The sequence below is a fragment of the Podarcis erhardii genome, assembly GCF_964252035.2.
Source record: "Podarcis erhardii genome assembly, chromosome: 14".
NCBI classification, from domain to species: Eukaryota; Metazoa; Chordata; class Lepidosauria; order Squamata; family Lacertidae; genus Podarcis; species Podarcis erhardii.
The window spans coordinates 47,945,406-47,957,031 of record NC_138503.1 but is presented as its reverse complement, the minus strand read 5'-3'; the positions used below and the strand labels follow the sequence as shown (position 1 = coordinate 47,957,031).

Sequence of the window (11,626 nt, the reverse complement as noted above, 5' to 3'; positions counted from 1 at the left end):
GGTGTCTAGGCGACGTTTCGACGAGGTCTCACTCGTCATCTTCAGGCTGGTGCTTTCGGCTTCTTGTTACTGGAACAGAGCAGGATCTCAGTGTTTGAGTTCCTATAAATACTGTAGAGGGGGTGTGGTGTATAGCCTCCAATGTTCTGGGCAGAGAGGAAGTTCCCAGGCTAGTGTGCCTTTTCTTCTTTTGTTCCTTAATTACTTGAGAGATATCTTGAGTGATTTCTTGAGTGATATCCTGAGTACCACTTAGGTGGGTCATTAGGTGTGGATTAGTTGTTAAAGTCTTTGTGTCTTGACCTCTTGAACTTTGTGAAGAGTTTTCCTGAGAAGATGGCTGTACTGTACTTAGTTGTGCTCTGGCTTGGCTTCGTGTATAGGGGCGAGCTGTGGTTTTGTGGCTTGTGTCAGCCAGATCTGTGTAGGGATTGCAGGGGGGTGCAGCATCTGGAGGTGCCACCATGGATTGGCTACTGGATGGTGTCTGTAATTCATCTGTGGAGAGGGTCTGGGTTTGGGTCTGGTGTGGTTGATTGGTGTTGGCGTTCTGTGTGCCTCTGGATCTGGTGTCAGTTTTTGTGGGGAGGGCTAATTTCCAGATGTCTGGCAAGCGGGATGTGTCGTCACGCTTGTTCATGTTGTGAGGGTGTTTCTCTATCTCGATGGCTTCCATGATTATTCTCTTGTGGTGATGTTCCGTGTTAAAGAGCAATTTGGAATCTGCAAAATTAATTTCGTGTCCTGTTTCTTTCATGTGTTGGAAAAGAGAGGAAGTTTTTTCTTCTTTTTTGACGGCATTCTTGTGTTCTGCGATACGTGCATTTATTCGTCTGTTTGTTTGTCCAATGTACGTGGCTGGGCAGACTTTGCAGGGTATTTCATAGATCCCTTGGTTTTCCAACTGGATTTTATCCTTGGGGTTTCTGAGGATATTGGCTATTTTTTGGTTGGTGCAAAAGGCTGTTTTGATATTGTGTTTATGGAGGATTTTGCTAATTTTATCTGTAGTGCCCTTGATATAAGGAAGGAGGGCCATGCCATTGTTTTCTTCTGTGTCTTGGTTTTTGGGGGGTGTTTCCTTTTGGATTAGCTTCGTAATCCTGTTTTGCTGGTATCCATTGGCAATTAACACGTTTGAGAGATTCTGTAACTCAGTTGTCAAGTGGTCTTTGTCAGCCAGGCGTTTGGTTCTGGAGATGAGAGTCTTGGCTACGGAGTTTATTTGTGCAGGGTGGTGGTGTGATTGTGCATGTAAGTAGCGGTTGGTGTGTGTTTTTTTCCGGTAGATAGTGTGTCCTAGGGAGCCATCAGGTTTTTTGTAGATTAGGACGTCAAGGAAGGGAAGTTGGTTGTTGGCTTCTATTTCCATAGTGAATTGTATTTTGGGGTGTAAGTTGTTGAGATGTGTGAGGAAGCTATCCAGTTTTTCCTTCCCGTGTGGCCAAATTACAAAGGTGTCGTCAACATATCTGAGCCAAAGTTTGGGTTTGTGTTCTGACTTGTCTAAAGCATTGGTTTCAAAGTGTTCCATGTACAGGTTTGCGATGACCGGTGAGAGGGGTGATCCCATAGGTGCTCCTTCTATCTGTTTGTATCTTTGTCCATTGTGGATGAAGTACGTGTTGGTTAGGCAGTGGTTGGTCAGGTCCAAGATGTATTCGGGGGGATTGTATTTGTTTTGAATTTTGTTTTGAATTTTGTATTTGTTTTGAATTTGTTTTACACGGGAAGACACCCGAGGACACCAAAACCTGCATTCCTGTACCCGTGAAAATCTACGAAAGCATATATATATATATATATATATATATATCAATCACACACCACCTTTCCTCCTGGTGTTACTGGAAAAATGCGAGGGCTCCCTTGGACAAAACAAAGACACCAACCAGGATAACTTGGAGCAAAACAGCAGCCTGTAGGCTTGGCCTTTATTGAACTGTTGCAGCAGGGTGTTCCCCTCACTTGCAGGAGAGAGGAAAGACACAGAAAAATGGTGTGCAAGACCTTATAAAAACTTTTGAAATTCCCCTCCTCTAGGTCAAGCCCACCCCCAGAAACATCATGCATACATTACAGAAAGGAGGGGTTGAGGGAGGAGTTGTGGTGGTAACCTGAGTGTCCTGTCACCTGGCTGGTTCCCTTCTCCTCCTACCCATGAGTCATTTTCTGAAGACAAAAGGTAGTCGCAGTTTCCTGCCCCCTGAGGGAAGATCTGATCATTGTCCTTTGTTCCAGTCCATGCTGAATCCACTCCCATATGCAAGTTCTTTGTGATCTTGATGGTCTTCTGTCTAGGACCATCAGGCAAAACAAAAAAAATTCCTTCCAGTAGCACCTTAAAGACCAACTAAGTCAGTTCTTGGTATGAGCTTTCGTGTGCATGCACACTTCTTCAGATACACTGAAACAGAAGTTTCCAGACCCTTCTATATAGTGAGAAGGTGGGGAGGGGTATTACTCAGAAGGGTGGTAGGAATGGGTGATTGGCAGATAGCTGTGATGAGCCTGTTGACGACTCTTAACGACTGCAATAGGTCTTACAGGAGGAAGCAAGGGGTGAAAAGGTGAAAAATGGCTTTGTCATGTATAATGAGATAAGAATCCAAGGTCTTTGTTCAGGCCAGTTTTCTGACTGGAAAGAGAAGCTGCTGAATTACAACTTATCACCAAACTTAAAACCATGGAGAAACCTGGCCTGAACAAAGACCTTGGATTCTTATCTCATTATACATGACAAAGCCATTTTTCACCTTTTCACCCCTTGCTTCCTCCTGTAAGACCTATTGCAGTCGTTAAGAGTCGTCAACAGGCTCATCACAGCTATCTGCCAATCACCCATTCCTACCACCCTTCTGAGTAATACCCCTCCCCACCTTCTCACTATATAGAAGGGTCTGGAAACTTCTGTTTCAGTGTATCTGAAGAAGTGTGCATGCACACGAAAGCTCATACCAAGAACTGACTTAGTTGGTCTTTAAGGTGCTACTGGAAGGAATTTTTTTTGTTTTGACTATGGCAGACCAACACGGCTACCTATCTGTAACTAGGACCATCAGGGTTGGCATAGCAACTGGGCAGGGCTCCTGTGGATGTGCTGGGCTGGCCTGTATCAAAGCTTCCCCATCTTGTAGTCCTTCCTTCATGGAGTAAAATAAAAGTGGAACAGTGCAAATCCGATGTATGGTTGATTTTCTATGAATTTATAACAGAAGCGTAGCATATGTAGTGTGTGAGTGTGAGTGTGTGTGAAGTTTGTACAAACTGAATGATGGGGGGGGGGGGTCCTGCTACACCGGAGACAGACAGTCGACTCCACAGCAGTGACCAGAGGAAGAATGACCGCTGGGAGGAGCACAGGGAGAAGAAATGGCCTGGTGCATCTGAAGCAGCAAAACCGGACACCTTCATCTTCCCCAGCTGCAACAAAACATGTCTCCCCTGAGGAGTGCATGCTGCTCCCTGCTTCTCTCCCGATTTTATCCTCACAACAACCTGGTGAGGTAGGAGGTTAGGCTGAGAGATGGTGATTGGATAAAGGCTACATGGTGACCTTCATGGCTGTGTGGGAATTTGAACCCTGATCTTCCAGGTCCTAAACTTGGCCCACTTAACAATTCTATCACACTAATGATACTGGGTTGTAGGTTTTTTTAAAAAAAGTAATAATAATACGTTATGATAATAATGATAAATAACTGAAATACAGTGGTACCTCAGGTTAAATATTTAATTTGTTCCGGAGGTCCGTTTCTTAACCTGAAACTGTTCTTAACCTGAAGCACCACTTTAGCTAATGGGGCCTCCCGCTGCTGCTGTGCCGCCGCTGCACAATTTCTGTTCTTATCCTGAAGCAAAGTTCTTAACCCGAGGTACTATTTCTGGGTTAGCAGAGTCTGTAACCTGAAGCGTATGTAACCTGAAGCGTATGTAACCCGAGGTACCACTGTAACAGGATGATGATTTAAATACTGTGGTGTTTTTGCAACAATCTGCTGCTGCCATCGTGCTTTTTTCTTCTAGCATCCCAAGCACTTAATAAATAGTCTTTTTCTTTATAGAGAACACTTTTTTAGTGGTTTGTCACAATATGCGCCAACCTGGCACCCTCCTAATGCGTTGCTGGAAGATTGAGGACAGATAAAGGGAAGGAGCTTTTCACACAGCGCATGGTTGAACTGTGGAACTCACTCCTGCAGGAAGCCACAAATTTGGATGGCTTTAAAAAAGGATTGGACTAATTCCTGCAAGAGAAGGCTGCCAGTGTCTACTACAGGCTTCCTCAAACTCGGCCCTCCAGATGTTTTTGGCCTACAACTCCCATGATCCCTAGCTAGCAGGACCAGTGGTCAGGGAGGATGGGAATTGTAGTCTCAAAACATCTGGAGGGCCGAGGTTGTGGAAGCCTGGTCTACTAGCTCTGCTGTGCTCTGCCTGCCGAGTTGGAGGCAGCAGTGCTTCTGAATCCCAGTTTCTAGAAACCGCAGGATGGGAGAGTTGCTCTTGTCCTCAGATTCTGCTTGCACATTTCCCAGCGGTGAGAACAGGATACAGTGGTACCTCGGGTTACAGACGCTTCAGGTTACAGGCTCCGCTAACCCAGAAATAGTACCTCGGGTTAAGAACTTTGCTTCAGGATGAGAACAGAAATGGCGGTGCGGCGGCAGCAGGAGGCCCCATTAGCTAAAGTGGTGCTTCAGGTTAAGAACGGACCTCCAGAGCGAATAAAGTTCTTAACCCGAGGTACCACTGTATTGGACTAAATAATGCTGGCAAGCTGCTGATGGGTGTCGTAGTCTAGAACAGCTGAAGGGTGTGGGTTGTCACCGGCTGCTTTATGAATTAACTTCCCTTGCCACTAGATGTCCCCATTTAATTATCGCTAGCTGCTGGAAGGACAGATCGTGAAGCTGAGGCTCCAATACTTTGGCCACCTCGTGAGAAGAGAAGACTCCCTGGAAAAGACCCTGATGTTGGGAAAGATGGAGGGCACAAGGTGAAGGGGACGACAGAGGACGAGATGGTTGGACAGTGTTCTCGAAGCTACCGACATGAGTGCCTGGCATTCTCTGGTCATAGCTGTCAACTTTTCCCTTTTCTTGCGAGGAATCCTATTCGGAATAAGGGAATTTCCCTTTAAAAAAGGGAAACGTTAACAGCTATGGCTCTGGTCCATGGAGTCATGAAGAGTTGGACACGACTAAATGACTGAACAACAACAAGCTGCAGATCGGGAAGCGGTGGAGAGTTATTGAGATACAACTGATCTGTTTTCATCAGAAAACCAGCCCGGCCCCTTGCAACTTGGGACGGGGCCTCCTCTGCAGTGGTGTCCCAACAACACCATCCTGAGATACCACTAGTAGCAACTTAACTCTGGTCTTCAGGCTCCGCCATGGCTCTGGCAGACATATAAGAGCACAAGAAGGTGCCTGCTTGGATCAAGCCAAAGGATCCTTGGAAATGTAGTTTGTTAAGGCTGCTGAGAGTTGCTAGGAGACCCCTCATGGAGCTACAGTTTCCAGCACCCTTAACACACTGCAGTTCCCAGGATTCTTTGGCGCAGCAGTCCTCAAACTTTTCCCTCTGGGCCACACTTTCAGAATAATCCTTTCCTTGTGCCACACCACTGTTTTTTTTAATCGATCAGCAATACATTGGAAAACAAACGAGTCTTCTCTTTGTTTCAATGGCGCTTCTGGATCACGACCAAGATTGTCCTCAGTACCGCTCTCATTTTTAAAAGTCATCTATCTATACTCTGCAAATAAAATACTACACTGAAATATCTAAATGTTCCTTCGATTGTCGTTGAATCTTCACACTTGCCATTTTCTCCTGCCACACCAGTGCAGTTTGCCACACCCTTTGAAAACCACTGCTTTGGGGGAAGCCATGACTGTTGTTAAAATGGTATAATAATGCTTTAAAGCACAGCGTGGATGTGACATAGAAATAATTTCAGATCAATTAGCGGACAGCGATTTTAAACAAACAACCAGCTCTTCTGCTTGCCACCACCATTTTTTGGGGGGGTGGGGGTGGGGATGCATGTCTCTCCTTCGCCCAGAAAATGAAAGCACCCCTTTCCCCACTTCTACACTAGAATTGAGGACCCTTCATCCCTCCCAGTGGGCTGTAGTGGTTAAGAGCTGTGGACTGGTAATCTGGTGAACTGGGTTCGCTTCCCCGCTCCTCCACATGCAGCTGCTGGGTGACCTTGGGCCAGTCACACTTCTCTGAAGTCTCTCAGCCCCACTCACCTCACAGAGTGTTTGTTGTGGGGGAGGAAGGGAAAGGAGAATGTTAGCCGCTTTGAGACTCCTTCGAGTAGTGATAAAGCGGGATATCCCTGTGGGACTTGACATCTTTGGCCTTTGGTTTGGACTCGGTCTGACCCTTATGTTTCCCTCCCCTTATGTTCTTGATTTATCGGTTACTTTAAAATGAAGCTGCATTTTAGATTGCATTTTAACCTGTATTTTAAATTTGGTTCCCCCCCTTCTCTTCCCCCCTATTATGTTTTTACTGTGATTTTATTGGTGTTAGCTGCCCTGAGCCCAGCTCTGGCCAGGGAGGGTGGAGTAAAAATAAATAAATTATTATTATTATTATATCAAATCCAAACTCCTCCTCCTCCTTCTCCTCCTCCTCCTCCTCCTCCTTCTTCCCATCAGCCTTGACCATTGTGCATGCTGGCAGTGGCTGATTGGAGACCAGCCAGATTTGGACGCCATCAAGACAAGGATCGAAGGCAGGCAAGTCTGTCAAAACTTCCCTCTCTTCCCTCTCACAATGCTCAAGCGGGTTTTTGCTTTGGTCCCCCGTGAGCAACATCTAATTAGCTTCATTTCATACCATTATGCTTGTAATGAAAACCTGGAGTGGGACCAGGTTTTTTGTTTTAAATCTTAAAACGGGAAAAGCTCAAAAGAAAGAATCCACAGGGAGCTGGTTCAATCGTGCCCCAGTTCCCGCTCCACGTCTGTGACCTAAAAATGGTGCAATTCCTTTTGGCCAATGCTGAAAACTTTCTTCTGTCTCTTTACACTGACCGTAGGTGAACGGCAGAGCATCTGTTCTGGATGCAGAAGATTCCAGGTTCACTCTCATGTAGCATCAGGTAACTTAGCTGCTGGACAGCCCAGAGAGCTGCTGCCAGCCAGTGTAGACAGCACTGTGCTCAATAGACCTGTGGCCTGCTTGAATGTATAAGGCAGCTTCCCATGTTCCTAAACTCTGCCCCTAGTCAGCAGCATGGATAGCTCTGTTGAATGGTCACTGTAAAATGTGAAGGTTCATTATTGTTTCACAAGTTGTGTATGTCTTTAAGGGCAAATAACGAGACCCAGTCTTACAGCTGTGAAACATAGCAGGTGTTGCTAGGTTGTGTTAATTAAGCTGTGTCAGCATTTGGGCATAGTATATAAGGAGCAGCACCTAGCTCTCTCATTACCCTGGGGGATGAGTTGGTGGTTGGGTCATATTTGTTGTTGTTATTTTTAGTGTAAAAGGAGTTTTTGTTTTGTTATTAAAACCTTGTTAAAGTTATTTTTGAGTTCCTTATTATGCATGGTCTCCCCAGCAAGCTCTCTGCAGCGCTACTAAACTGCAAAAAGCCAACAAGCTCACTCAGAGCATGGTGCTGATAATGCCAAGGTTCGATCCCCGTATTTTTATTTTATATATTTTATTTTATTTATTATTTCTACCCCGCCCATCTGGCCAGGCCTCCCCAGCCAATCTGGGTAACTCCCAACAGAATATCAAAAACACGATAAAACATTAAAAACTTCCCTAAACAGAGCTGCCTTCAGATGTTTTCTAAGAGTCTGTTTGTTGTTTTTCTCTTTAACATCTGGTGGGAGGGAGTTCCACAGGCCGGGCACCACTACCAAGAAGGCCCTCTGCCTGGTTCCCTGTAACTTGGCTTCTCGCAGCGAGGGAACCACCAGAAGGCCCTTGGTGCTGGACCTCAGTGTCCGGGTAGAACGATGGGGGTGGGACTAAATGTTCGTCCGGGTCCCTTCTAACTCTACAATTCTAGTTGTGGAGGTATAGTTCAGGTTTCTGGTTATTTGTACCCTTAAGTATCTGTATTTGGTGCAGCAAAGTTTTTTTAATCTGTGTGATGTTGCTGAATTCTTTTTGGACTTGATGGGTATATGTGATGAAACACATACCCTCGGATTTTGTAAAAATCACCTGTAGGCCCGACCCCATTGTGAATGTGTTGAGTTCTTTGGTTAGGGTGATCTCTGTGCTTCTGGGGTCTGGCGTCACGACCATCATCTGTGAAGAGCCCTAGTTTATAAGCTTTGCCACTCCTTTGATGTTGGGGGCCCAATTCTACGAGTCTAAGGTGTTGTTAAGGGACATGGGTGGCGCTGTGGGTTAAACCACAGAACCTAGGACTTGCCGGCAGTTTGAATCCCCGCGATGGGGTGAGCTCCCGTTGCTCGGTTCCTGCTCCTGCCAACCTAGCGGTTCAAAAGCACACCACTGCAAGTAGATAAATAGGTACTGCTCTGGCGGGAGGGTAAATGGCATTTCCGTGTGCTGCTCTGGTTCGCCAGAAGCAGCTTAGTCATGCTGGCCACATGACCCAGAAGCTGTACGCCGGCTCCCTCGGCCAATAAAGCGAGATGAGCACCGCAACCCCAGAGTCGGTCATGACTGGACCTAATGTTCAGGGGTCCCTTTCCCTTTAAGGTGTTGTTGGACTACAACTCCCATCATCCCTCATGATTGGTTACACTGGCTGGGACTGATGGGAGCTGGAGTCTGAAACATCTGGAAGAGGTCCTTAGGTCCTTTGCTCTATCCTTAGTTTATGTGCTATGCTGCCTTGCATACAGGAATAAATCAAAGCCTTCTCTGGGGAGGAAGTGAGCACGATTCATCCTAATTCTTTCTGTTAAATAAAGAGAGAGAGAGGTATTTGTCTGAACTCTGGCCTCTCTTTGGAACAGTAGGATCTGAAGATCGGACGAGCTGTCTGTCCTCGCTGTTAATTAATGACTCATCCTGACTTCAAAAGCAAGGAGCTTTTGACAGGTGGATGGTGCTGTTTCAGGGACATCCAATTCATCTTTTAGGAGGAGGGCGCAGGTGGACAGAAAAACAACAGTTCTGGAACTTGATAAAAGAATAGTCCTTGTAAGAACATGAGAAGAACCCTGGATTAGGCCCATGATCCATCTAGTCCAGCATGCTGTTCTCACAGTGGCCAAAGAGAAGGCAGGTAAGCCTACAAGCAGGACCACAGCAGTTTGGAGTCACTTTGCACAGGCTAAATTTCTGATTGTGTTGACTAAAAATCCCCCCCCCCATTTCTTTTGGTTAAGTGGAAAACACAAGCCTCCCACACAAACATGGGCAAAACCGTAATTCAATTAAAAGCAGCCTTTAATCTCGAAACGTGCCTAATATTTGCACAAAGGTTTTAGGATGAATAATTAAATAAAGCTTCATCCATTAAACCTGTCCCGGCAAAGCTTTTAAGGCAGGGATGTGTCTTAATGACTCAGAGATGTCTGCTTTTTCTCTCTCTCTCAGAGGCCTTCATCAGGGCTCTTTAAAAAAGAGGAGGGGGAGAATATCCTTCGGAGCATTTCGTGAAAACGTCGTTCTTCTAAAACGGTTTTGCAGCAGGTTAAAGAGACAAGCTGAAGCTCACTCATGTGACTTCGAGCCCATCAATCTTCTTTAGCCTAACCTACCTGTCAGGGATGTTGTGAGGGTTAAAATGGGGGGGGGGGACAATTTGTGCTGCTTTGAGCTCCTTGGTGGAAAGGTGGGATAAAAAGGTAAAGGTAAAGGGACCCCTGACAGTTAAGCCCAGACTCTAGGGTTGCGGTGCTCATCTTGCTTTATTGGCCGAGGGAGCCGGCGTTTGTCCGCAGACAGTTTTCTGGGTCATGTGGCCAGCATGAATAAGCTGTTTCTGGTGAAACCAGAGCAGTGCACGGAAATGCCGTTTACCTTCCCACCGGAGCGGTACCTATTTATCTACTTGTACATTGACGTGCTATCGAACTGCTATGTTGGTAGGAGCAGGGACCGAGCAACGGGAGCTCACCCCGTGGAGGGGATTCAAACCGCCGACCTTCCGATCATCAAGCTCTAGGCTCAGTGGTTTAGACCACAGCGCCACCCGCGTCTCTTCAGAAAGGTGGGATATGTTATAATAGATATTATTGGGCTAGATGATCCTCAGGGTCCCTTCTATGGTTCTATGATAAATAAATATCAGGAATAGGTTCATAATGGTGTTAGCCCCCTGCTCTTCCAGCCTCTAACACACAGGCACATTTGAACAGAAGAAGATTTCTGCTGGAGCAGGCCCCAAACTCATTTTGCTCCAGCATCATCTTCCCACAGTGTCCAACCAGATGCCTATGTAAATCCCACAATCCTATAGTGGTACCTCGGGTTACAGACGCTTCAGGTTACAGACGCTTCAGATTACAGACTCCGCTAACCCAGAAATATTACCTCAGGTTAAGAACTTTGCTTCAGGAAGAGAACAGAAATTGCACGCCGGCGGCGCAGCGGCAGCAGTAGGCCCCATTAGCTAAAGTGGTGCTTCAGGTTAAGAACAGTTTCAGGTTAGGAACAGACCTCCAGAATGAATTAAGTTCTTAACCCGAGGTACCACTGCAATCATAGAGTTAGAAGGGTCATCTAATCCAACCCGTCTGTAATGCAGAAATATTTTGCCCTGTGTGGGGCTTGAACCTACAACCCTGAAATTAGGAGTCTCACACACTTCCAACATATAACTAAGCCATGCAGTTCTCCCCTGGGGATTGATGGATAAACCACTCTTGGAACCATTAGCTCTGTGAAGGGAACAGGGGTCTCCAAACTCCTCTCGCCGCCCTTAATAAACTGCAGTTCCCATGGGGGAAGCCATGGCTGTTTACGGTGATGTAGTAGGGCTTTAAGGTGTGGATATGGCCTGTTTGGGGTGGTGGTGCTTATGTGGCCCCCAGAGGGTTGTCCAAAGGCAAGTGTGGCCCTCAGGCCTCTCCTTTACAGTTCATTCCATGCAGCAAAACTTTTGATCTCTCTGTCCTTCTTGGTTTTAGCTCCTGGAAGGTGCCATAGTCACCTGGTCAAATGAGACAAGGATTAGCTTCTTAACCCCCACCCAACGCACATGTCTGAAACCTTCAACATTGCCTCAGTGCCTTTCAGGAAACAGATGTAGACAAGGAATGGAACTATGGGCCTATCATTGATTTTAAGATAAGTGAAAACCCGCTCTTTAAAGCTCCATTGGCACAAACGTCAACCCGTAGAAAACCAGAACTGCTGTTTGCTCCAATTCAGATTTAAAGAGTGGGTTTTCATGGGGAAAGTTCAGGGCAAACAAACAAGCGCAAATGCTCAGACATGGAGTGTCCAAGTGCCGACCTCAGCCAGCAAAAGGTAAGTGAAGATAGGCCCTACGAAGGTCGTTCCCCACATTTATTTCAAAGAGATAGCTCAATCCACCGACGATTGGAATGGTCATATTGCAAGGACGCAGCGTCCGTCTTCTGGGACGATGTACTTATGACACTTGAGACGGTACCACCTGAGGTGGCAGCAAAATGTCCCAGTAAATATTCCCTCA

At 46.2% G+C, this 11,626-nt stretch overlaps 1 long non-coding RNA gene across 1 annotated transcript; it reads left to right on the top strand.

Annotated features, from left to right (window-relative positions):
* The first annotated feature begins 7,061 nt into the window (after positions 1 to 7,061).
* On the top strand, positions 7,062 to 11,152 carry LOC309329422. The gene is made up of 3 exons (XR_014151152.1): positions 7,062 to 7,126; positions 9,102 to 9,247; positions 11,097 to 11,152. It is a non-coding gene; the product is annotated as an uncharacterized lncRNA (long non-coding RNA).
* The last annotated feature ends 474 nt before the right edge of the window (positions 11,153 to 11,626 follow it).